Source organism: Mustela erminea, chromosome 2 (assembly GCF_009829155.1).
Source record: "Mustela erminea isolate mMusErm1 chromosome 2, mMusErm1.Pri, whole genome shotgun sequence".
Taxonomy (NCBI): Eukaryota; Metazoa; Chordata; class Mammalia; order Carnivora; family Mustelidae; genus Mustela; species Mustela erminea.
Genome location: NC_045615.1, coordinates 38,190,913 through 38,218,683, shown reverse-complemented (window position 1 = coordinate 38,218,683; position 27,771 = coordinate 38,190,913). Strand labels below are relative to the sequence as shown.

Below are 27,771 nucleotides of genomic sequence, written 5' to 3'. Positions count from 1 at the left end.
ATGAGGAAAAAAATAGACCGGTGAGATAAGAGTGCACCCAGATAGAGGAAGACATTTATAGAGTGCTCTTACACGGTGCAACAGCTCACAAAAAGAAGTCATGGATTCCCTCTGATTGGAGGTTGTCTTTAAAAACAGGTTAGTAATTGGCTTGGGGAGTTTGCATGTCCTGACACAAACGCAGGGTTGATGACCTCTGGGTCTCACTTAAGCTCATTCTTTTTGCTTCAAAGGCAGATAGAATCAGAAGGTAGGAAGGTGACAGGGATTGTGGGTCTCACTGGAAAAGAAGTTTGTGATACTGGGAGGCCAGTAAGAGATCAGCATACGGTGTAGAATCGTAAAAATACTACATTTTATAATGCAAATAAAAAAAAAAAAGATCAAGGGGATTGAAACATAGAGAGAAGGAAAGAATTAGCTTCCAAGTGATTAAAATGCTCAAAAAGTGTAATACAGCTGTTACTTTAACACTCGAGCTCTCTCCCGTCTTCTTTTTTAAAAGTTCTGCCACATGGAGAAAAGAGAGGAACAATTCCAATATTGACAATGGTCTAGAAGTACCTGTGGATTCTGGCTAAACTTCATGAGACTGTAAGCATTTTTCCAGAAGCATTTTTCTTTGTGTTCCAAAACTCTTAAAGCTCACTTGAGTTATTTTCTAGGTAGTAACTGTTAACTTCTTGAAAGGAAACCATGAGAGAGTTGTTTTATTATAATGATATTAGGGGTGCCTGGGTGGCTCAACCAGTTAAGACTCTGCCTTCCATCCAGGTCATGATCCCAGGGTCCTTGGATCGAGTCCCACGTCAGGCTTCCTGCTCAGCGGGGAGTCGGCTTCTCTCTCTGCACCTCCCTCCACTCATGCTCTCTCTCTCACTCACTTTCTCTCTCTCAAATACACAAGTACAATCTTTTAAAAATTATATTGCAGTGATATTATTCTCACATACCAAAAAGAATAACTGGCCTGATTCCAAAAATTAAAAGTGTTTCTTAAATTAAAGGCAGAAGCCAAGTTATAACAGGCAAAAGCCTCATTGGCTGTTTCTAAATCAACTTCTTTAGTAAAGAAATGTTTCGGAAATAGACGAGAGTTGTATGAGTTGGTAAATTTGCTTGACTGACCCTCACACCAACAGAAGTCTTTTTATTAGAAGACCAGCACACTGCCTCCTTTTACAGCCTAAAAAGGGTAGGTAGCCTAAAAAAGCTAAAGGGTAGGCTATTTAAAGAATGGGCTCCAGAGGGAAAAAGACTGGCTCCTAATCATCTTTGGCTTTCTAGCTGTAGTCCCTTATGACAAATAGCCTTACCTCTCTAGCCTCAGTTTCCCTAAGAGAAGACTAATAATAGCACTTACCGCACAAGTTTCTTGTGATGGTTAAATGAGGTAACGGTGACAGAATGATCATTTGAAAGATTAGTCAATATTTTTTATTTCCCCAGCACCTTACTGAACTTCTCAGAGACCCTTCTCCCAGCCCAGGCAGCTTGACAGGGAATCACCACCTCATCAAAGGGCAAGCTATCATCATATAATTAGGAACATGCTCACTGAATCATTGCAGTAGTCAATATATGGATATAACCAATATAGTGGACAAGAATGTTCATCAGATGTTACCAGAAACAATTCTCACTGGGGCGCCTAGGTAGCTCCGCTAGTTAAGGGTTGGACTCTGGATTTAGGCTCAGGTCATGATCTCGGGATCTCGAGATTGAGCCCCTGTGTCCGGCTCTGCTCTCAGCGGGGAATCTGCTTAGGATTCTCTCTCCCTCTCCTTCTGCCTCTGCCCCTTCCCCATCCCCACACCCCCGACTCACTCACTTCCTGTCTCTCCCCTTCTCTAAAAAAATAAAGAAAAGAAAGAAAAACCATTTTCCTCATTCTCCCCACTACCTATTCAAACTTGAATTGTGTCCTAGTAGCACTTTCCAACTTCCTTGCATAAAAATGCAGACGTGGTTTTTCTAGTCATACTAAGATTTTTTAAAATGTCTCCATTTATTTTAGTCACACACACACACACACACAAACTGCATGAAAACTAAACAAATGTTTGATCTAAACATAGTCAAAATTTTTAAATTTCTCTTAAGTTTTAAGTATTTTCCTTTTCCAGAAATTAGCTGTCCCTCAAAAAGCATAGCAGAAGCCTACTGAAAAGGGGGAGAGGAAATCCCCCATGCACTGTTTGTTTCTTTGTTTTTACTGTCTAGACCTTCTACCTCACCTACATACCCACTCACCCCACTCTGGGTCTGTCTGGCTATTCCAGACTTAAAGGGTAGTGGAGATGTAAAAGCAGTAACTACAGTGGAAAGATTCTTGCCACTCCCTTATATTGTCATGAATTGGTTTATAAGCTCTCTGGGCTTAGCATAGGTATATAAAGCTGACCATCTGGTGAGCATTTTGCAGTTTCTTCAAAAATACCACTGTGACTGTTTCTCCTCAGCCTGTTGGGTTCCGGCAGCTCTCTGCCCTGTTGAGGTCACATTCTCTCTTCAGGCCGTTCTCTTGGACAGCTTTTAAAATGGCCAGTGGGGTGGCTTTCTCATGTGGGCCTGTCTGCATCACCCACAAGTGGTCTGATACACAGAGTCACCATCCTTTGCCTCAGCGACATTAGGCTATCTATTTCCCTTGGCATGGTGGACCCTCATTTTGGGATGGGGAAGCAACTGCCATCTATTGCTCATGGTCCAGGTTGAAACTGAACCGAAAGGTATTTTCTACCCCCAAGCTCAAGAGAGAAGTTTAATTTCATTTTAGAAAAATAAACCGGGATGCCTGGGTGGCTTAGTGGGTTAAAGCCTCTGCTTCGGCTCAGGTCATGATCCCAGGGTCCTGGGATCAAGCTCCGAGTCGGGCTCTCTGTTCAGCAGGGAGCCTGCTTCCCTTCCTCTCTCTCTGTTTGCCTCTCTGGCCTACTTGTACTGTCTGTCTGTCAAATAAATAAATTAAATCTTTAAAAAAAAAGAAAGAAAGAAAGAAAGAAAGAAAGAAAGAAAGAAAGAAAGAAAGATAGATAAACCTAAATTCCTTGAATGCATAATGGCTCAAAAGTTTGTTGTCACAATATAACATTCACATGTAACACATATATATGTGTTCACATATAACACTGCAAATGTTTGTTGTTGGTATTAATATTGGATCAGAGAGATCATATCCTCATACCTAAAGTACTTTCTCTTCATTAAAAAAAAAAATCCATGAGGAAAACAAAGCAGAAAGGTAGACAGCAAGACAATGATATGGCTCATTAAAATTACCAGGGAAACTTTTTGTACCTTTATGGAGGCAAGAGAGGGTAACAAGAAGCAACGGGAGCAGGGTCCAGAGCCTCTGGCGGTGTTCGATTTCTCCACCTATATGGTATTTAGGAAAAGATGTTTATTTTGAGACATTTTGTTGGCTATACACTTACAATTTATGAAACAGGTGGTAGGTAAATAAATATTCTTCTTATATACTTTATATCTTGCTTATGTTCTACGTCTATATAGAAAAGGGGTAGAAGTAATAATTTTTTTAGATCTCAGATAATTTTTTTAATATAATTTTATTTTTTTAGTGTTCCAGGATTCATTGTTTATGCACCACACCCAGAAGTAATAATTTTTTACATATTTTTATTTACAATGAAGAGTTCATGATATCTTCAACAGTTAAAATTAAAGAAGCTAAAGCAAAATAAAATCATTGAAATTTTTAAAAATATATAGATACCTAGGCCCCATCCACCTCCCCAGAGATTCTAATTTAATTGATCTGAGGTAGAACCCAGCAATCCAAACTTGGAAAGACTTCCAGTGTGTAGGGTTATAATTCACTTTTCTAAAAGCTAAATGGTTAGTTTCAGAAGGAAATTAACACCTTCTTGCCATCAGGTGATAAGTCTAAGGTTTCACTGGCAGTAAAACAATCTTTTAATCCTCCAAGGCTTCCAGTTGTAAGCACTGAGTGCGGTAAAGACTGCTTCTCCTTCAGACTAGGAGAACTCCAGGACAAGATTGGACAGTGCATAGGGCTCCAGATCTGTCATTCACATTACTCACATTTCTCATTTCTCCACTCCTGTCAGGTGTACCTTTGGTGCCTACTGTGGGCTCAAGCTCATCCACTTTCTCAGAGCCATTCAGAAAATGAAGAGGAAAAATATCTAAGGGCTCCAGTCACAGAGAAACTAAGTATCACGCTTTTCCTTGCTGTTGTGGACTCATGTTTGTTACATAGATTACAGACCTACAGAGGAACACCTTATTCCTAGCTCTGTGCTGACCAGACCTTTTCGCTGGGTCCCTAACCCTTGCTCACAGCCTTCCCCACTCTCGAGGACCTATAGCTGTTCTAGAACTATAATCCTGGCTTGAGCCTAGGTTCTTAGGTAACACCTCTGTCTTGCTTGTGATATGAAATTTGCAATATTTTTGCTATCCATTCTAATACCAGGCCTGGGCAGTCCCAACCTGGCCTGTCCAGACACTGAAGAATTCTCAGTCTTACAATCTGTGAAATGTTGTCATAAAGGTGTTTGACTGGGGCGCCTGGGCGACTCAGTGTCTTGAGCATCTAGCTCTTGATTTCAGCTCAGGTCATGATCTCAGGGTCATGAGATCAAGCCTCACATCGGGCTCTGCACTGAGGGTGGAGTCTGCTTGAGATTCTCCCTCTCCTTCTGCCTCTGCCCCACCCCGTGCTTGCAGGCTCTCTCTCTCTCAAGATAAATAAAATCTTAAAAAAAATAAAGATGTTTGATTGGTACCAAGAATTTTGTAGTTCCTTAAATAGTGCTCTATATTATATAGGTCTTCAGAACTGTATGCAAAAGAAATCACAGTGTTCTGCTGTATTAAAAAAACGTGTGCCCCTTCATCGGACACCTGATTATTTGGTCACTCCAAAGGACATCTTCCCGGTTGACCTACACCACTACATCTACTTACCATACGTAGGAGAAGCACTTTGAAAAAGAACTAGCTGTCTTCTCAGAGCTAGCCTTTCAAATCTGTGAAGTGACGCTGCATGCCATCTCTTGATCTCTCCTGTGTGACTAGACGGGCACCAAATAAGCATAGCTCCAGGGGACGCAGTGCTTGGTGTTTTATTGCTTTGGGTGTTCTCCCCTGTATCCCTGTTATACCTGGAAAAGAGAAACACAAGCCTCCGTGCCAGTGTGGAAATCTGCAATCACCCATTTAGCTTCTCTTCCCTGGGAGTGTTTGTTGCACTTATATAAAGTTTTGTTTGGGTCAGGATGTTTCTGCCACAGGACGAGAAACAGTGCAACGTTTGTATGAAATGAGCGTAATACAGGAAACACATAAAATGTCTGATAGCCGATTTGACATATGTCTGACATATGTTTGAAATAGTGAATTTATATTATTATATTGTTATATTGTTGTTCTTTCATTTCTGGATAATTGGATCATTTCTGCATGTTTTAATAACCAGCATTTTTCCATAGTTCTGAAACCCAAGAATGCATAGATTCTTCATGGAATAAGAGAAGACAGGTAAATCAGAGGCCCCTGAGTTCCTTCTAAAAGCCCTTTAGACAATCTAAACAATGTAGCTCCTCTTCTGCAGCAGTGAGTGCTGAAAGCCCCCACGCTCTGCCTCCCACCTCCACTCCCAGGCCACACACACAGAAACGAGGCCAGATGCAGCGGCCCTCAATCGTTCTTGGCTTAGGATCGGAAACCAAAGCAGCAGTGGTTTGGGACTTCTATAAAGCGTAAAGATTGGGTAAAGCTGTCTTAATCCTTAGGCTCCTTGCAGAAAATTACGCAGGGCTACAAATGATTTCTTTTCTCTTCACCTAAGGCATCATTTGCCTGAAAGAAATGAGGTGCAGAGTCGAGTTAAGAGGAAGGAAGTCTCCCTGGCTAGACTAAATTTGGCCTATTAGAAATGCAATGGGGTTATAAACAAACACCTTCAAAGAGGAAGAGAAGGGAGGGAGAAATTTGGGGTCCTTTTTTCATCTGCACTAGTAGTTTTGAGACTCAGCTGTGTCTCCACTGGGATTCAGGCACGTGTGGCGTATCTGAGAAGATGTTGGATTGTGAAAACTGCACATGCATTTTTCATGAACTTTTGAGACTAGCTGGATTCAAAAAGAAAGTGTTATCACATTCCTTGCCCATCCACCTATTGTCACCTTCCCAGATCTAGAGATTCAAGCCCTGGGAAATAACTACAGGCAAACACGAATGGAGATATTTTTCACATCTTGTTCTGGAAGATATCAAGGCATCAGCAGGCTGCTTTTGTTTCCAAGCAAGGAAATGTGATGTGGAGTCTGGGAGCACGCCATTGTCCCCACCCTTCCAATTTCAGGCACCCTGTCGGGCAGCACATGGACCTCAGGCTTCCCATGGAAGGCGGCAGCAGGCTCAGTGGTGCGGCAGCCTTAAGTAGCTGCACAGACAGGAAACATAGAGGAGGAGCTGGAATATGGTAACCAGAACTGACTGGGTGATAAGCACTTAAGTGAGAAGCCCTGGCATCCTGTGACACAGCTGCATACTTGTCTGAGAGGTGCTGGAGATCGTATTTTATGCAGGAGAGGGTAAGAGTCAGTGCAATTTGAGTCACTCCCACTAAAGAGTGCTTGGGACCCACATGCTTCTGAGACTCAGGGAAAGGCACAGCCACTTAACATTTATTAAAGACCCACTAAATGCCAGTAATGTCCCAATGAATATTGAATGAATGAATGAATCAGTGAGTGAATGGATGAAATAGTGAATGAATGAATGAAACTATTAAGATAATAAAACACAGTCTCTAGACCACACAGTTTCTCAAAGTGTGGCCCCAGACCATCAGCATCAACTTCCCCTGGGAATTTATTAGAAATGCAAATACTTAAACCCCACCCCAAACCTATTGGCCTCGAGACTCTGGAAGAGAGGCTCTGCAATGTGTATTGTGACAACCCCTCCAGGTAATCCGAGGTGTTCTGAAGTTTGAGAACCATCGCTCTGGTCGAGGAACCCCAAAAAGAATGGGGCAGGCCAGGAAGAAGACAGGAAAATGCCAAAAGAAAAATGATAGAATAAAGCAAAAAGTTGTAGGAAGATTGGAAACAGCATTTGTAATTTATGTGAAGTTATTCTCTACCTTTTCCTTCTTTATGAGAGTTCATTTCCTCCTTGATACCTCATCCGTTGGTTGAGAAAAGACAGAATACACTAATATCACATGTTCTGCCAGCCAGGCACCCCACGTACCCAGCCCTATTGATTCTAGCCCCTTTCTCAAAGCAGGGTTATAGCATGTAGATACTGGGAAAAGAAGGAGTCTGGGAGACGACAATCACAAACCATAGAATGGAAACCAGGAACACTCCTGGGTATGGAGGAACTCTCTATGGAAAATTACAGGAGGAAATGAAATCCTCTACAAGCCGTCACCAGCTCTGGACCCATAAAGAAACCTTTGATAGAAAAATCACACTGTTTTCCAAAACGCAGTCATAGGGTTCCCAGGGCCACATAATATGTAGCATAGACAGCAATTATAAGCCAAAAAGCTTTGGTGAGGAGCCTGGAATGGGTTCTGAATTGTGAAAAGTGAGCAAATATAAAACAGTATCACACATAGAAGAAAATTAAATATTTGCATAAGAATTAACAAGTTGCTTCCTTATATATAACACACCTCAACCATTTTTTCCCAGGAAGTAACCAAGGCTTTGGTTAAGAATGCACATTATTTTGCAGTTCTTTGTGTTGGGTAATAAAGTAAACTATTGAGTAGTCACCAGCTTGGAAACAACACTCTTTTTCTTTTTTCTTTCTTTTGAATCTTTGTACTAGTTTTTCATAGTATAGAAATAGCCAAAAATACAGTTTATGACAATAAATCTACATTTAATTCTATTGATTTAAGGAATTTGTAAACAAATATTCTTAGCTGGGTGCTTTTGGCAAGTGTTATGAACTGAATGTTTGTCAAAATTAGTATGTTGGAATTCTTATTACCAACCTGAGGTAAATGTGAGGTAAATGGAGACAGGGCCTCCGGAAAGTAACCAGGTCATGAAGGTAGAGCCCTCATGATGGAAACTGCCCCGGTAAGAAGAGACGAAAGAGAGCTTGCTTCCTCTCTCTGGTCTCTGCCTTGTGAGGACACAGCAAGAAGGTAACCATCTGGGAACCAGAAGGAGGATCCTCACCAGAAGCCAATCATATTAGCACTTTGATCTCGGACTTCCCAACCTTCAGAACTGTGAGAAATAAATTTCTGTTCTTTAACCCATCCAGTCCAGGGTAATTTGTTATTGCAGTCCAAACTAAGACACCAAAATATTTTATTTTGCTCAGTTTCACCTTCTGAAAAATTTATTATATCCAGCTCATAGGGTTATTCTAAAATCTGTTATACAGAAAGCACTTAACACAGTGCTTGTACACAGAAAGAAGTAATGGCTCATTCACTTGCTCTTTTCTTCTTGCAAGATGATGCCAGTGACTAAGATCTCTCTAAAGAGATCCCAAGAAAACGCTGATGGATAAAACATTGATCAATACATAATTTCAGGTTTAAAAAATAGTTGTCATCTTACCAAGTTACCGATGCAACATATTATCCAGAATTTGCTTATTATCTCCTTCTATTCTTGACAAAGTACTTAAAATTAATCAGGAGCATATTTGGCATGCTACCTTGGATTAAAATCTTTGGTCATTTTTGCCATTGATATTGAGAATGAGTTTATGGTAACCATGGTGAGGCTCTAGTAAGGTGGGTCCTTGACAATGTAATTGAAATCATGGGACATTTGTCATACAAGGTATTTAGTGTAGATCATACTTTGAAGATTTGACCTCAGGCAATTTGACACTTTCAGCCTGGTTAGGTGCACCCCCTCTAGGTCTCTAATAGTATTCCCAGAACAATAATAACTTATGATAATAGTAGTACAATAGTTTAATAACAGCACTTCATAGAGTTGGTATGAGGATTAGATGAATCCATAAATAAAAGCCATTATCATGCAACAATAAAATGTTAACTTTTCCACTACTGGGACATGTGATAGGGAAAATAGACCTTAGAGGTCATTCAATTATTGGCTCACTTTATCTCGCCAGTTCTTCTGCCAGGTATCTCCCTATTATGGAGAAACTTCTAATTTTCAGAGACTGAGTCTAATTATCTTTAGACTTCTATTCTTTGAGGGGCTTTTTATTTAAAACCTTTTTGGTGCAACTACTATGTGACAAGCATTATCAAGTCACTTTGGGTATAGCACCAAAAAAGATACTCAGTGGGCTAGCAGTCAAGGAATATACAGGATCCAACCTTCCAGACTGGATTGTCTTCTAAAACTTTCAGCTTTGTCATTTCTCCACATTCTTGCCCACCTACCACCCTTAGAACCTGCCCACACCCAACAGACACAGCATCTACATTTTTTTTTAAGATTTTTTCTTTATTTATCTGACAGAGATCACAAGTAGGCAGAGAGGCAGGCAGAGAGAGAGGAGGAAGCAGGCTCCCTGCAGCGCAGAAAGTCCGATGCGGGGCTCGATCCCAGGACCCTGGGATCATGACCTGAGCCGAAGGCAGAGGCTTAACCCACTGAGCCACCCAGGTGCCCCAAAATCTACATTTAGATTTCAAGTCTCCCCATTGTCTTGTAGAGCATGCCTACACACAGCATCCAATATGACAATTCTAATCTAACCAAATCTGTCATCTGCCAAGTAATGGTACTAGACTGGGTTGATGCGTTTTATAAATTATTCATTTTCATTTAATGAATAATTCACCCACCATCCATCATAAATTTCAAACTGAACCAAAGCTTATTTTCACTTATTCCCTTATTGGATCCTGGGGAAAAAAAATGCATATTTTTCTTTTCCTTAAGTAAGAAAAGAATCCTTTAAAATTAGTTGAATTACAGCTAACAAGTAGGTAACTTTCCCTCTCAAATACATATTTTTAAATAAATAAGTTTAATAAGATGGGTTTAGAATTTCTGCAGCTAAAGCTTTTAAATGTCCAAGAAGTTGGTGAATCTAAGTATATCACAAAACGTTTGTATTGCTTCCTTAAGTTTTCCATGGAGAGCATAATTCAAGATCAAAATATATAACTTCTGCCTCAACAGTATGTCAGGCTAGATACTCTCAAAGGTCTTCTTACTTTAAACCTAAACCCAGGATAAATAAGGAAAAATAAAATACATAACCCACTGTTTACAAGTTTTCTAAAAGGAAAGGACTCTCCAATTTATAGCTTTCACAAATTGTTATCACTTTGTATGAAGTGAATATAAGCATGCAAAGAAGAAGAAAAAAAGAAAACAGAAATTTTTAAATTATCAGGATCTAAATACAAATTTAGTGTATATACAAAACGTTTAAAGGAAGACAAAGTGAGTATGCAACAAAAAAATTAAATGAGACATATTAAAGAGAAATTTTAAAAAATAACACTCAGAGAGGATAAAACAAACTGTTGAAATTAAAATTTAATGGATAGAGGCACCTGGGTGGTTCAGTCAGTTAAACATCCACCTTCAGCTCAGGTCATGATCCTGGGGTCCTGGAATGGAGCTCCACAATGGGATCCTTGCTCAACGGAGAGTGTATTGCCCCCTCTGCCTGCCTCTCCCCCCTGCTTGTGCTCTCTCTTTCTGACAAATAAATAAAACTTTTAAAAATTAATGGATAAAATTTTTAGAACTTCAGAAGGAATCCCCAAAACTGCATTCAAAAATGCCCTCAATTGGATGGTCAGCTTCTGAGCTGTGAATGCGCAAGGCAATCCTGGAGAACTGCAGTAAACGGCAGACTGGAAGCTCAAGAACGGAGGTGGATTTCAGCAACCAGACAGCACAGGGATGTTAAAAGATTGCTATTAAAGATGGAGGAGACTTCAGGCCTGAGACCCACCCCTGTGAGGAAATGCAGAACAGGAAAAGGCATAACAAAGCTGAAAAACAAGTTTTGACTGAATCAAGGTCATTCACTACAATGCTTTGACTAAAAATCTTAACACTTTTTGGAAGAATGGCATCTAAGGCCTCTACAGTTTATCATCCATAATCTGAAAAGCAACTGAAAATTATAAGCATGCTAAAAACAAAAGCAAATGACCAAAGAGAAAAGGCAAGAAATAAAGAGATATAGGTGCCATCTATATGGCCACCACAAGAGCAGGTGTGTTGCTGGCCCTAGCCACCTGGAGAAGCCCAGTCCAATGCTATTTGGCCACATTCAGCATCTGGGAGGGTACCTCACTACACACTGGACTTCCCTTAGCCCAGGCTACTTCTTGGCCAGTCTTCTTCCCATGTGCCTGTGCAAGTCAGGGCCCTCCTGCACCAAAATGGCCCCAGTGGTAGGCTGTCAGTGGTCATCAACCCCAAAAGCAACTGAAAATTCTTGTCAGAAGAAATTTGTCCAGCATAAATAAGTTCTGTAAAATAAGACTTGAAAACCTTGTCCTATACAATAAGACTTATATAAATTTTGTTTGGACCATACATTAGAAGGCAGGGGGAAAATGGCTGTCCATCACATTTTTAATTGCTCCAACTTTAACCAGGAGATGACCTATATTTACAGGATTCAGACTTTTTAGAATTACTTGTTCACTGTAAAAAGAGATTAAAGAAATTATGAGGTAAGGCAAGAAATCTCACCACGTATAGGAATCTTTATAGTATTCACATGACTATAATGCTATAATGTGCTATAGTTTTTATGGTATCCACATGACTGTTCAAAGTATAAACACATTTATCCTGAGATCTATGTAGTAAGTAAGAGCCTTTTATTTGTAAGCTGACGTATATGAAATAGTCCTAATGAATAATGAGAGTTACTAGATGTGCTTGAAATGGGAACTTTCTTATTTCAACTGTAATATGGTGCTCACTTGCTTCTTTTGTTTTTTAAACAATAAAATATGCCATATTATGAAGGATTATAATCTTGTTGCTGAAACAAGAAAAAATTTTCAAAACAATTCCCGCTTCTGTATAAAATAAGATGTTCTGCTGTTATTGTTCTTTCTACCCATCCAGCATATTAGTGGTTCCCTGATGTGCTGTGGGCAAATCCATGAACTAGCAGAATTTCTGCTAGAATTAATTTAGGACTGTCTGACTTGATGCTAAACAAACATCAAGTGACAATGTCATTTTTTTTTTTGTCATGGCTTTAGCTTGATAAGTAAGGTATATTTCTGTATAAAACCACATGCCATTAGTTTTTAATTTGCTTCCAGAATTGGAAATCTTTCTCAGTCAATATTTTAAGGAAATAGGAAACCGTGATTATTTTTACTCTGGAGTGCTAGTTAATGAATACAAAGAGGTTAGAGAGATTTAGAGATATTCATCATTTAATAGTATTTAATGTTTATTTCAGTATATTTAATATGGATAACATTTTAGGAAGAGGAATAATGTTTTGATTTAATGTGGGAAATGAAAGGGGTCCCAAGAGTGGCTGACTCCTGATTTTGGTTCAGGTCTTGATCTCAGGGTCATGGGATAGAGCTCTGCATCAGGCCCCATGCTCAGCCAGAGTCTGCTTAAGATTCCCTCTCCCTCAGCCCCACCTCTCTCCCTAAAATGAGTAAATAAATTCTCTTTAAAAGTGTGGGAAACAATGGTTAGGAACCAAATTCTATATCAAGACCTGTGACTATATTACTTATGCAGCAGATTTCATTTTTCATGACATGCCTTATTTTCCTAAGCTATAAAACAGAGATAATGATTTTTAAAAGAGCGAGAGAGAGAAATAATCCACAAGTGACTCAGTCTTTAAAATACTAGGTAGGATTGGTAAGTTAAAAATGCAAAAAATGAGGAGTGAGAAAATTTCGACAGGAAATTGGGACCTATAAAAAGAAATCAAATGGACATTCTTAATCTGAAATTTATATATATATCATATATACATATATCATACATATATACACATATATATACATATGCACATATATCATATATAATTATGATAAATATATATGATATATATATCCAATAAAAATTTATTTGGGCCTAAATAAAATAAATGCAAGGTTTCTAAAATCAGAAAGAGGTCCCTAGGAAATATAAAAAAACTAAGTGTCAGAGAGGAAAATGGGAAAAAATAAAAACAGTGTTTAAGAGATACATTGGACAAACTTCAAAGATTTAATGTATAACTAGATGTCCAGAAGAAAAGAGAAAAACAATGTGGCAGAAACAATACTGGACGAGATAATGACAGAGAACTTTCAAACTGGCAAAAGACATCAATTCAAAGCTCCAAAAAAAATGCACTGAGATCAAGAAAAGATATGTCAAAGAAAACCCAATAAACACCTCAGAGTTGACGTACCAAAAATGAGACCAGATAGTGCTAAGAATTTGTAAACTGAAAGGGAGGGTCAAAGACAGATGAACAGAAGCACAAACAGCTAAAAGGATGGGAAATATAGAAAGGAGGATATGAGACACAGTAGACATAGGGATGAGACAAGATTTAAAACAAGAATAACCTGAGGTGTAAAAGAAAGGAGATAGAATCTGACTAAAGCAGTATTTGAAAATAAAATGGCTATGATTTTTCAGATTTAAGGAATGCTACAAACCTCAGGAAGGATTATTACAGACAAACATTTTATATAAAGGAATCACTATAAAGTTTGAACAGTCGAAGCGTAGTTGTACTTTACAGTGGAATCTTAAAACTGGGAGAGGTCTGAGAGATAAACTATTATAACACATGGATTTGAGGAAGCAGATCAACAACTGCACAAGCAAATGACCTAAGGAACGGCACAGATAAGGCACAGCCAGAATCAGAATTCTTGAATTTAGATTAGGTGATGTTTTCACTATACAAGACATTCTCTTTTATTTAACTTTATATGTCAGCAGCATTATCCAAAGATATTGATCCTCCTATCATTTTTAAATTATACTTTGTTAACTAAACTATTTTTAAATCTTTCTTGCTGACTTCCATATTGCCAAACAGATTGATAATGTAAAAAAATAATTCGAAGTCCATCACTCCCTCAGGCTGCTTTGTGTTAAAGGTAGAACGGGGACAGAAATTCAGATGACTGAACTTCCAATCACAGAGCATTTTTCACATCCAGCTTGTTGATGTTGCTGGTTTTTAATATCAGTGGTGCACTGTGTCTTTTTTTTTTTTAACATAAATGTATTATTTGTTTCAGGGGTACAGGTCTGTGATTCATCAGTCTTACACAATTCACAGAGCTCACCATAGCCTATACCTTCTCCTATGTCTATCATCCAGCCACCCTATCCCTCCCACCCCCTACCTTCAAGCAACCCTCGGTTTGTTTCCTGAGATTAAGAGTCTCTTGTGTTTTGTCTCCCTCCCTGGTCCCATCTTGCTTCATTTTTCCCTCCATTGTCCCATGATCCCCCACCCTGTCTCTCAAATTCCTCATATTAAGTGAACTCATATGATAATTATCTTTCTCAGATTGACTTATTACTCTTAGCATAATACCCTCTAGTTTCATCCACGTCATTGCAAATGGCAAGATTTCATTTTTGATAGCTGCATAATATTCCTGTGTGTGTGTGTGTGTGTGTGTGTGTGTGTGTGTGTGTGTGTGTGATATATAGATATATATATCTCACATCTTTTTATCCATTCATCTCTTAATGGACTTCTAGGCTCTTTCCACAGCCCAGAGACACTGCCAGATTTTTAAGAGTGATCTTTAAGTTAGAGCAGTCAGATCATTAATGCGCAGCTGGGACTGCTACTCTGACCCCAAGCCCAAAGGGGCAAGTGTAAGTGATGGGCACTTGAGCTGAAGCTTCTTTAGGTTCATGGTTTAGAAGAGACCCATTTCACCAGTAGTTAGCAATCTTAGAAAGTTAGATAATCAGGCACTATGCTGACAGAAAAGTTGAACTGTCTACCACACAATACAGGAAAATTGATTTTTTTTTTGCACTCTTTTCTCCAAGATTAAAGATTACCTCCTCTTCCTCCCTTGATATATTCTTCCTCTGTAAATTCAGTAATTCCCTCTACTTATTTCCATTATTTTCACTAATCCTACTGGTATTGTCATTTGAAATTAGTTGGTTGCTCTTCTTGGTTTCAGGCAACAGAAAACCCAGAAACCCTACTGAAGTTTCCACAAAAAGAAATGTTATTGACTAGTTTCACTCAAATATCCGGAGGTAAAGTAGGCTTCCATGCAATTCGTTCATGTCTGGCTAAGTTTCTCTGTAGTCCTTTTGGCTACATCCTTGGCTGACTTTCCTCCTTATCACAGGGTGGCTTCATGAAGCAATGGACTCTGCCTGATCCCTCTTTCACATCTAGGTAAAAAAGAACAAGCATCTCACAGCCATCAAACAAGATTTCTCAGGTCTGTACAGAAAACAATCACTATAGATAAAAGAATGTCATATAGGTTTACACCTTGGTTACATGCTTATTATTGAAATCATAACCGTTATAAATGATACTGAATTGCCTCTAGAGCTGGGTGTGATATTCATCCCACACAAATCCTTAATCTCCTCGCTGCTACACAATAGGAAACAAAATGGCGTTAGGTAGATATGCAAAACATCCATTATAACTGTGGTGGATTTTGTTTTTTCTATTGTCTCTGTAAAACCATGACAACCTGGAAGATAGAGACAGTTCTGACATATCTCTGTATCTTCAGGTCCTACTTCAGGCATATATAATCAGTATTCAATAGTCACCTGAATGAATGAACAACTAAATAACTAATAACTAATTCTTCTCAGAAATGTATTTATCATCAACCATCTCAGAATTCTTATAACATATTGTAGTTGTAATAATATTTGCACAACACCATATTGTTCAATCCCACCCTGCATGGTTATAATTTTTACCTATTGCTTTCTGGGTGTTTCACTTTGTTTCAACACATTACTGATTATTTTTAGAGCTGCTATTAACACAGACTTCAATTCCTGTCCTGTTTTCCCCTTGAGCAGTGAAGCAGTTGCCATGGAAACGGAATCCAATACCTCTCTCTAGAGCCTCACATCAATGCAATTTGATGTGGGGGACTAACATACTACCTCCTACCTGTATTTTATAAGTCTAGAGATATAATACCTCAAAAGATGTAAGTCATTACTGGGGTAAGGCATTCTCAATAAAGTATGGGCTTGACAGCTTGTCCAAGAGATGTATCAGAGCTCTCATCTGGAAATAATCCCCTAATCAGAGCTGGAAAAAGGTTTTCATGCTTGAATTGACTAAAAATTCCAAGTCACAATGTAAATTTTATTTCAAGATGGGGGGAAGGATCATTTTAATTGGCACCACTCGTTCAGCACAAGGTCACAGACACATAACCTTTGTCGGAGAACCAAGTGTGGTGATTACGTGGGATGCTTCTTTCCCATATCCACCCTACACAAAAAGTGAGGTTTGGAATCAAATCCAGGTAGACTGATAGAGGAAGAGAAGTATAATTTCCCAAGTATATCTTGCTGAGGCAACTCCCATCAGCCAAGATCTTTTCTCTGAACAATTTATAGATCTAAGCTTTAGCTTTAGTACTCTCAGCACCTGGGAGAAGGATACATTGGCTATGTGGGAAGCTAGGTGGGGAACCAACAACATTGACTGTATATGAGCAGAAATGGTTAATTACCAGGTCCTAAGCTCTCGGCTGGAACTGATCTTCATAGTGTAAAATGAAGCTTTGACCTGTCAGCACTACAGGATCTTTTATTTGGTGGACATATTTGTTATGATAGAATTTTCCACCCTTCCATGAGATACATGTTTACATAGTCTATCTCTACGGGTATATATCTGTGGGTAACCTGGCTTAACTCAAGGACATGGAACGGAAGAAGCCAAAATGGGGAAGATGCAGGTGATGACAAGGCTGTGAGAGAAAGATTAAAATATTAGATGCAATGATATCGACAGTACCTAAAGTGTAGTGACCTAAGCAAAGTGGGTTGTGAGTAGACAAGGCACAGCCTACTAATCCTAAGGGGCATTGAATCTTTTAGAAATGAAAAGATAACAATGAGGACATGGATGAGAAACAAAACAAAAAGATACACATACCAACTGGAAGGGAGTATATAGACTGAAATCAGCACCAGAAAAGAAGAGCCAGGGAGTGAGTTTAGACTGTAAGACAATAGTCAGCATACCCACGATTCTGTTGTAGGATTCCAATAGATTCCTTTATGCCATATTTTTAAGTTGGAGAAGGAAAAGATTTGTTTTTAGAATTTGTTTTGTTTTTAACTGTCTGCTTCTTTGGTTTACAGTCCTGGCCCTACCAAAATGATTTTTTTTTAAAAAAAGACTTCATTTATTTATTTGATAGACAGGGATCACAAGTAGGCAGAGAAGTAGGTAGAGAGAGAGGAGAAAGCAGGGTCCCTGCTGAGCAGAGAGCCCAACGTGGGGCTCGATCTCAGGACCCTGGGATCGTGACCCGAGCCGAAGGCAGAGGCTTTAACCCACTGAGCCACCCAGGCGCCCCCCAAAATGATTTTTTAAAGATGACACTCAGTGTTGTCTGTTCTTGGTCTGTGCCTTCCCTGTCTCTTTCAAAAGGGAAGTGTAACCATGAGCTAGATCAAGCCTCATTCTCCCACTGCCCTGTTCACCACAGTTTTGTTCTTTGCTGTGTAAACACTTGCCCTTATCCCAGGCCCCTCCCAGCTGCTCCCAAGAAACATTCAGTTCCCATCATTTTTCTGGAAAGAAGGAGGTCAATATTATTAGTGGAGTGTTTTCTACATAGCACCAGGTTTGGAAATATTTTTTGTCAAGACATGCATAGGCTTTCTCACACTGAATACTTCTACTACAAAGCCAGCCCACACTTGGCCCGTTTCTATCTAGGACTCAGGGGCATTCAGGTTTGCCAGGTTCTCTGCAGGGTATTAGTTGGGGTTGTTTTCTTGGCTCCTTCATACTAGGCCCATTTCCAGGTGGCTTGGTACAGATCTTGTTCTTACTTGATTTGCTTTGGACAGAATTGTTGACCTGCTCCTTCTCTACCCCTTACTTTTTTGCCCTATACTACTTAAACCCAACCCCCCAAACACGCCACCACTTCATTCACTATGTCCATTCTTGCCTTCTCACCCATTCTTATTCTCACAATCCTACTCTACTCCCTTCTCTTAGTCCATTATATAATGGCTGGGGGGGGCTAGACTGGATTAAGTGAGGAAATGTAGTAGAAGGAGATGTCAGAGGACAACTCAAGATCTTATGGGCCATTGTAAAGACTTTGGCTTTTACTCCTAAGGAAATGGGAAGCTACTGAAAATTTTTCAGATAAAGAGTAGACATGATCTAAAAATGATGGAAAAGAATCACTCTGGTTGTTATTTTAGGAACAGTCTAAGGGATTGTGGGGCCACAAGAGTGAAATCCAGAAAACCATCTGTAAGCCACCAAAATAATTCAGATTGAAATGATGGAGTCTCCATCCAAGGTAGTAATGATGTAGAAAAGATGTCAGGGTTCTAAGCTGATGGCAAAGAAAGAATTCTTGATATGTCTTTGGTGCAAAAAGCTGGTTTTATCAAAGCATGGTAATAGGACCCGTGGGCAGAAAGAGCTGCAATCAGGTCATGAGGAGTGGCCCATCATATACTTTCAAGTTGGGAGGGGGTTAGGGATAGCATAAGCCTCCCAGGTTGATTAAAAACATGGTTTCCAGGATCCTGAGGGAGCTATCTATTGTTAGGAAAGGTGATTTATTACTGTTTAGTAAACACTTAGTCATGAGACTCTTCAGATGTATATCAGTGGGCCATATGCTTGAAGGTTGATTGCCAACATGCATCTTGAGGGGTAGAGATAAAGTAAGTTTCCAAAGGAATTTTTATATGTTGAAGTAGACTTACAGGATCCTTGGGGTTGGGCTAAGATTTCCTCTTGCCCTTAGCAAAGTAGTAATGTCAAGGCAGCTGAGTTGCTAGAGGAATGTCACTCTGCCCATTTCAAGGACTTGTCAATGGGTGGTAAATAGTAAGGAAATTGAATTTTTCTTTTGTCTTTGTTTCCCACACCAGTCACAATAGAGGTGATAAGATGAGGTCAGATCCAAATATATGTAGTCAAGCTGAAAGAATTTCCTGACAGTTTGAATATAGGGTATGAGAGAAAGAATGGAGGGAAGGCTGATTCTATAGGTTTTGAACTGAACAAATATTTAAACACTTACATACTATTTCAGGAAATCATGATTGTGTCAGGCATTATCCTAAGCCTTTTGCCAATCACAATTCACTTAATCCTCATAACCCTATGAGATAGATGTTATTAGCATCCCCATTTTATAGATGAGGAACTTGCTATGCAGATTGCTTACATAACTTGTGCAAGGTCCTTGTGAATGTTGTTGCTATTAACTCAGATGGATCAGTGTAGGAGTGGGATGAATTTGGAACAGCATTAGAAGCTTATCTTTCTACTTTTTAAGGTCTAGAGATCACTAACCATCCAGACTCAGCCCACATTTGCCTTTAGCTGCTATTAGTTCATGGTATATGCATTTTTTACCTACAAGGGTTAAACCAGCTTCAGCTTCCACTGGAAATAGTGGCATGCTGGTAACATTTACCAGTCCTTCGGTGGGGAAGAAAGTAGCATTTTCTGAGCATTTGTTGATTTCTGTGATGCAAATATCCTCACCATAGCCCATTTCAAACAACATAGTTTTGTTGAATATGAAGTTTAGAAGAGATGTACACAGTTTGCCCTCAGCTATAGCACACCACTAATTGGAACCTTTATAATGATTTTTAAATGCTAGTGAATATCTAGCAATGGTAATTCAGGGCTCTCAAATTAGGAGAATTTATGATTAGAGACATAACCAAACTAGCTGGGAAAAATAATTTACATTTGAACTAGAAGTTGAAGTGTAGATGATAAAGCAAGAATAGACAGAAAAAAATCAAGAATGTGGAATAATGAAGGGGTTATATAACTATAGGAGAGGTCAGCGGTTGAAATAGCTGATTCCTGGTTGATGGAAGAAGGGTCCAGAGCAGAGATGACTAGGATGCAGGATTCAGCCAGTCATAAGTCTCAAGAGTAATTAGAGGAATGCAGTCAATGTAGCAGAGAGGAATCAGAAAACTTCAAGAGCAGGCAGTAGCAAAAGAGGCTCAAGCATAGTGTTTGTCAAATGAGTGTTTCTCCAAACCATTTGCTTTTGAATCTCCAAAAGGCATTTTCAAAGATCTTTATGATGCAATGTGTCTGGGTTGGGTAAGGACCTTCCTAAAAGTTCCATAAGTAATATATATATATATATAAAACTAGCTTTAATCTGGTAAACAATAAAGGCAAGAGGACTCAGGTTATCAAGGCCTTCCAAGACAAAATAAAAGACACCTAATTGTGAGATTAGAGTTTAGGACCAGGATAGCAATACCTGAAAAGAATGGAGCAAAGATAATATGGCAGCCAAGTAAATGTGATACACAAGGACTGATACTGAGACCTGAACACTAAGAGACACATAAGGGACACTTAGCAAAACTACATAAAAACTCCCGTACACATCACCAAGAAGTTTTCAGCTTCATGGCAGTGAGTGCCAAGAGAAAATTTTATACAGGGAAATGACACCACCATTCTACTTGCAAAATAGAGTGGAGGATAGAATGCAAAGAAATAAGACTGAAAGGCAGAAAAGTAAGGGAGCAAATGAAGCAGATGCCGATAAAGGCGTGAGCAATGGCTGTGACAATAAGGTGGGATAGTGAGGTTGGTTTTAGAAATATTTTAGAGTTAGAAGTCATATAGGGTATTTGATTGAATATGGAGAGGGAGAAATAGGCAGAAATTGAAGAAGATTGCCACATGTCCAAAAAAGGTGATTCAGCAAACACTTGCATTCAGGGGGATGGGCACCTAAGAAGAAAAAGAGATGAGGAAGTGTATATTCATTAGGAATCTTGATTGCAAATGAGAGAAAATAACTCAATTGGCTTAGGGGAAAAAGTGGTTTTTCTTGCTGCATGAAATCTAAGAAAGGATTAATAGTGTAGTAGTGTACGACAATAGTGTAGTGAACTATGATAGCTACAGTGTTGTCTTCTTAGGACATATTTTAATATCCCTTCTAATAAGGTTCTCAGGTTTTTGAGCACAGCCCTATCTGAACTACCCATGCACACAGATGTACCATGTGAACTGGGTCTGGCCAATTAGAGTACCCCATGCTTTTGGCCAGAGTGATTAGCTAAGAAGTGGTAGCTCATAAGACATGAGCTGAGCCAATCAAGGGCCCTCATGAGACTTTTTATTAAAATTAGCAGAGAGCTTTTGTCTTTGGGGTCACTGTGTAGGAAGGATGAAAGACTGGGGCAGCTTGCCACTCTCATTTTCAGCAACCTAGAAATTGCCGAATTGCATGAAGTTCAATTGAGACTAACTGAAACGCTGAAACAAGCAGAGATGAGAGATGGATTAAAAAGAGATCCAGGCGAGCCCCGCGTTGGGCTCTCTGCTCGGCAGGGAGTCTGCTTCTCCCTCTCCCTCTGCTTTTCTGCCTACTTGTGCTCGCTCTCATTCTCTCTCTCTCTTTCAAATAAAACAATAATATAAAAAAAGATAGAGAGAGAGAGAGGTCCAGCAGTTCTGAAGTGTCACTTCCAGGCATAAACAGAGGCCTGGTTAATGCAGTTATTTAAGTGATCATGTTAGCTACTTTAATCTCTCTCCCAACCATATAAGTGGGCATATAAGATAAATATCACTTTATATGGACATGTAAGTGGACATATAAGATAAAAAATTCTTTTTTCTCCCCTAAGCTAGTTAGCAATGGGTCTCTGTGATATAAAGTGTAAGATTCTCCGTTAAGACCTCCAAAAGCCTAGAAATACAACTAGGCCTCAGGAAAACTACATCCAGGGACTGAAATATCATTAGTCCTACACCTTTCACCTGCCTTTCTCTGGACATTGGTTTCATTCTCTCTCACTACAGACCACTTTCATTTACATCGTTAGAAATGTGACCACAATGGCTCCCTAGTTTTACTTTCCATAGGTTCTATCTATTTTTGAACTTAGTTCTATCTCTATTTTTAAATAGGTTTTATCCTTATTTTTGAACTTGGAAGCACAGAGACTAAAAGGCAGTCTTATTCTCTGCCTTTTAGTCTCTGTGCTTCCAAGTTCAAAAATTCTAAGAAAGGATTCTAATTGACCCACTTCAGGTCATAGAATAATAGATCAATAAATGGTAACTAGGGTTTTGAAATATTCTGTTTGACTTAATATGGGCGAGGCTGACATCCCTGAACCAATCAAATGAGGCCAATGGGGCAAATAACTATAAGAAAATAGCAACACTCAGGGAAGCTTAAGGAGGAGGCACAGGAACAATCCCAAGAAAAATGAAGTAGTACTCCCAGAAGAAGGACAAATATAGCTATCAGTGTCCCTTACTGGAAGATGTTGTTTTAAACACATTGAATTTGGGGCCTGTGCAGAGCCAAAAGGTGACCAAGGAAGTATGGCCTGTTAAAATTACCAATCAGGTCTATCAGGGACAATGTCTAGATATCATTGATTCTGATGAAACAGATCCCTTCGGACTATAAATTGCAAATTTAAACTATAACTTATGTATAATTTTAGCCCAAGATTACCTAGAATTTCAGTGTTCAAGACAAGCATGCACAATTTAATACGGTTATGTGCTATAGTGGCATTGTGAGGTAGGAGAAGAGAAAAGGTTGGGAATCAGAAAGGAAAGACCTTAGGAGCAAAACATCCTTATCTATGTCTCTGCTCTCTTGGGCAAGAGACCAAGACACAAGGTCATGACCTAACAAAGCCCTGGGACCCCAAGCTTTTTGGTCTGAACAACTGGAATAATGAGATTGCTATTGACCAAGAAAGGAAAGATTGTGAGTAGAGCAGAGTTGGGGTAAGTTTGAGTTTTATCTCAGATATTTAAGTGGATATGTCAGGTAAGCTATTCAAAAAGTTATTGGATTTCAGAAGAGCAATCTGGGTGTTCCAATATTGAGGGTCAGGGATGAAATGAGAAACCAGATTGATGAAGGAGTCTTTAGAGGATGGAGAAAAACTGGGAGAATGTGGTGTTCTGGGAGCCACATCAATGAGAAACATCAAATAGAAGGGGAAAATCAGCTGTGACAGATCCTGCTGAAGGGTCACATAAATAATGACAGAGAAGTAATTGTTGGATTTAGCAATGGGGCTGCCATTGGTGATTTTGACAGTTTCCATTAAGTGATGGAAGCAAAAGACGAAAGTAACACTTTAGCCATGGATGCCAGGAGAAAAGACTGAAATTAAATGGGACACAGTTCTGGAAACCAGAGGATAAATAGGATGTAACATCTTAGGACTTGGACTTATCCATATTCATGATGTCCTATAAGGTGACACGTCCCCCATCCACAGAGACACCATGGGAGAGAGAAAATCAGGTTTGGGGAGGTTATTTGATCAACTGAGCACTATTGGTATGTCTTTTATTTTGCTAAGAGAGACTGAGTATTAGATAAAGCTTCTGTTTAAATGAACAATCAGACTAAGATTTAAATCAAAGTTAAGGTTTTCCTTCTTATCAGCAGTGGAGAGAAAAAATCAAATCTAGTAAGGACAAAACTAAAGGAACTACATTTATTCTCATATTGGATTTGTTGCCTGTGTTAAGTTTTTCAACTTCATGGGTTCTTTTTATTATATTTTTTCCAGGTTTATTGAGGTATCATTGACAAATAAATATTGCATATATTTCTGGTTACGTGATGATTTGATATACATACACATTGTGAAATGATTACCACAATCTAGCTAGTTAACATATCCATCACCATACATACAGTTATCTTTTTGTGAGTGTGTGTGGTGAGTATGCTTAAAGTCTCGGTAGCAAATTTCAAATTTACAAGTCAGTATTATTAACTAGTCACCACATTGTACATTACATCACCAGAATTTACTCATCTTATAACTGAAAGGTTATACTCTTTGACCAACATTTCCCCCAGGTCCTGGCAACCACCATTCTACACTGCTTCCTTGAGTTTGATTTTTTTAGATTCCATATAAAGTGAGATCATGCAATTTTTCATTTCCTTTCTGTGACTTTCATCCACACCCCCAATGACACTTCTCATTTGGCATTCCACCGTAAGTATTACGTTGACTGTGAGCCCTGTGAGATATTATTGAGAAAAATCACATGGTCATGCCAACCATCAAGGTATGAGAGGCCATACATGTTCATTGGAGGACATGTTAAAGATGATTTATGCAAAAGGATATCCTGGCTAAGATCGGGCTCAAGAGATACTACATTTTTGATGAGTAAAGCTAAGTAAAAACTTTTAATTGAATGTGGCACTGTAATAAGTTGTTCATCATCTAAAGATGTAGACTTTAAATTACCTAGATAAACTGTTCCCTTATTTTTAGATAGTCAACAGGTGAGCCCTCCAACAATACAAATTTAAGTCATGTCCTTTGTTCTTAACAAACTTGTGATGACCTGTAGGCCAAAGTCAAGTGTTGTGGTTCGATCAGTCAGTATGTAAGGTAGAATCAGAGCTATATCTGTGAGAATATGGATTTCATTTTTTTATTAGTTTTAATATCATTATTATTATTACTGGTTGACTTGTTTCTTTGTTTTGTTTTTTTGGGGGGGGTTGTTTATTATAATTTTTGAGGATTACTTGTAAGAGATGAGTCACAGAAGACAGAAGTAGCTTTCCTAGAAGATAGCATGAACAGAATACTCCAACACCCATATCATAGAGAAGAGACATCCTCTGAGGTCCTTTTAGAACCAACAACGCTCTGCTCCCTTGGTGAGCTATAGCTATGAGAACATGGCTATGGTGCCACATACTCATCAGTCACAGCAACAGGAGATCTTTTTTAGACTACTTGGTGGCTAGCCTGGGGAAGCTAGAACAAGAAAGGAGAAATAAGAAAGATGTCACACTGGGAGTGTGAACACCTGGGAGGCTCCCTTTGGAGATTGGCAGACAAAACTGCAAGACTCTTGGATGCTGAGGTCTTGTAAACATAGTGTGGGAGACACTGTAATCTGGGTATTAAAAATAAAAGAGGTTTAATTTTATATACGAATACTGGTGAGGATTTTTTCCAACTTCCTTATTAGGTACAAACTAAGTGTCTTGAACAAGATTACCCAGGAGGAGACCACGCCTTGTGCATCAATATTTTAAGCTCTAGGAACTTTTAATAATGTCAGCTAAGAAAGTAAAATAACACAAAAATCTTCTCTGCCATAAAGTCAAATGCAACTTTATCAGAAAATAATATTTCTCCCAAATACACGATGCAACCATAAGGTACTGTAAGAGCCCAATTCTTAGAGTATCTCCTGATTTCTTACTGAGAAATCTTCTCTAAAATCACAGATTATCAGAAACACTTTTGTTTGAAATGATTTCAGTAGGAAAAAACATCCCACTCTTGTCTGGAAGAGTTAAGTTGTGAGGCAGCAAAGCAGCTTTGATTTCCAGGCCATCTGTAGAGTTTCAGATAGTGGGTCTCTGCACGTAACATCTGATATCTATTTTAAAATGTTTCCAAGAAAGGTCCATTTTAGTTCTGGACTGATTTTGGCCTCTTTACAGATAGCACCACTTTGCTTTGAGCCCATCAAAACTCTGATGCATTTACATTACACCTAAACTCCACTCTTTTGCAAAGTCCTTAACTCTTTCCTTCCTTTGCTGAAACACTCCATGGATTCCTTTGACGTGCAATCCCCCACATCGCAATGAGTCAGTAAACCGGGTTTATTTAGTCTACAGGTTTTTCCCACAGGCTCTCAGGTGTATTGGGCTAGGAAAAGACCATGTCTTAGATTTTAGAGTCTCCTTTGAGCACAGTAAATTATCTGTATTTTATCCTATTCCTTAAGCAGAAGTAAAAAAGTGATCTGGTTGCAAATCAAAGTATGTTTATAGCTGAAAGTTTACATGTTATAAACATAAAAAATTCTTAAGACCAGAGACAGAAAAAAAAAATCAGTCTTTAAAATGAAAACAAAATAAAACAAAACAGAGTTAGTTTCCTTTCACTTTGCTAAAACTCAGGCTGTGCCTCTTAGAATACAACAATGGCCAACAAGAGGGGGTTTTCTCCTTATTAATATGATGAAGCAAGTAATAGGATATGACCATTGCATCACTTGAGAGATACTGATAAACTTGAAATACGAACCTCCAAAAACCTTCTTCCCAGTCCTCATTCTTGACCTATGACATTATTTTCTAGCTAACTGAGAAGCAGAAAACAACAATAACAACAAACAGAAGAGAATATGCTCCAACTCCCACCACTTTTTCCCACCCTCCTGCAATTGCACCTGGATACTATTACTATAGGTGACCTCTTTGTGCACCTAACAAGGGCTATCCCTTCTGCTCTCTTGCTAGATCCCACCTGCTCATGCCCATTCAAGGGTATTATTCCAGTATTTCACTTCTTTTTTTCCCTAGTAGTCAGCATCCAGGTCAGTCCCCAGCATTCTCCACTCCTGGTATCTATGCCATCATGTAATCTCTTCTCTCACTGAATCAGGGAAGAACCACGTGACCCACAGAATACTGTGAAAGCAATAGTGTGTGACTTCAGAAGCTACGTCATAAAGGACAATGATACTTCCACTTTTTTAATTTCTCACACTGGGAAAAGCTGCATCATGTCATGAGAACATTCAAGCAGTCCCAGGGTGAAGCTCATGTGAAGAGGAACTGAGGTCTTCCACCACCAACTAGACCCAACTTGACAGTCACATAAGTAAGGAAACTTGAAGGTAGAGCCTCTAGAACCACATCTTCAGATGTCTGGAACCTCAGCCAACACCTGTGGCAGTTTTAGGAGACATTCAGTGAGAGCCCACCCAAGGTGATCCTGAATTCTTGACTCGCAGAAACTGTGAGAGATAATAAATGTTTTGTGTTCTTCAAGCCACTCCATTTGGGGATAATTTGTTGTGCAGCTGTAGATAACTAGTACATCTCCTGTGATCAAAATACTTCCGTGACTCCCAATTTTTCTCAGAGAAAAAACCAAAGTGCTCTTGATGACTTACATCCTATTCATCGTTACCTCTCCAACTTCATCTCCTCTCTCACTTTAGTCCCAGCTAGAGTGACCTCTTCACCATTCCTCAGATATGCTTCAGGGCCTGTGCTCGCCATTTCCTCTCCCTCTCCCCTGCCTCTTTCAGGTCTTTACTCAAGTGTCTCTCTCTGGGCGAGCCTTTTCCTGGCTGCTCTTCCAAGAATATAGCATCCCTACATGCACTCACACCCACACACATTCTCCATTATCCCTTTCTCCTGTTTCTTTTCCCCCAGCATATATTACTATTTAATATACTATATATATTCCTTATTATCTGGTTCCCCTTAGTAAGGCAAAAGCTGAGTCAATGCAGGGAATTTTGTTTACTTCCAATGCCTGGGGCAGTGCCTGATTTTTTATAGTACACACTCCATAAAGATTTGTCCAATGAGTATATGAATGTTAAGGCTGTAGGGATACTCAATAGTAGCTTTAAAAATGCTTCAGACATAGACCTTTTGTGACCCACTCCAACTTTATAAAGCTCCTTCTAAAATTTACTGCTGGAAAGGGCTTTTCTTTCCTAAATAATTATTTCATCAAAAAATGCAGTTAAATGGTAAACTATCCAAACCAACTGTTTGCCTTTTTC

General features: G+C 39.1%; 1 long non-coding RNA gene across 2 annotated transcripts; it reads left to right on the top strand.

Annotated features, from left to right (window-relative positions):
• Nucleotides 1–21: 21 nt before the first annotated feature.
• Nucleotides 22–8,285, top strand: LOC116584396. Of its 2 annotated transcripts, XR_004283187.1 has the most exons (4): nt 22–138; nt 506–594; nt 4,095–4,200; nt 4,819–8,285. It is a non-coding gene; the product is annotated as an uncharacterized LOC116584396 (long non-coding RNA). The 2 variants fall into 2 exon arrangements; XR_004283186.1 differs by lacking the exon at nt 4,819–8,285 and having other exon boundaries at nt 31–138; nt 4,095–4,622.
• Nucleotides 8,286–27,771: the final 19,486 nt, after the last annotated feature.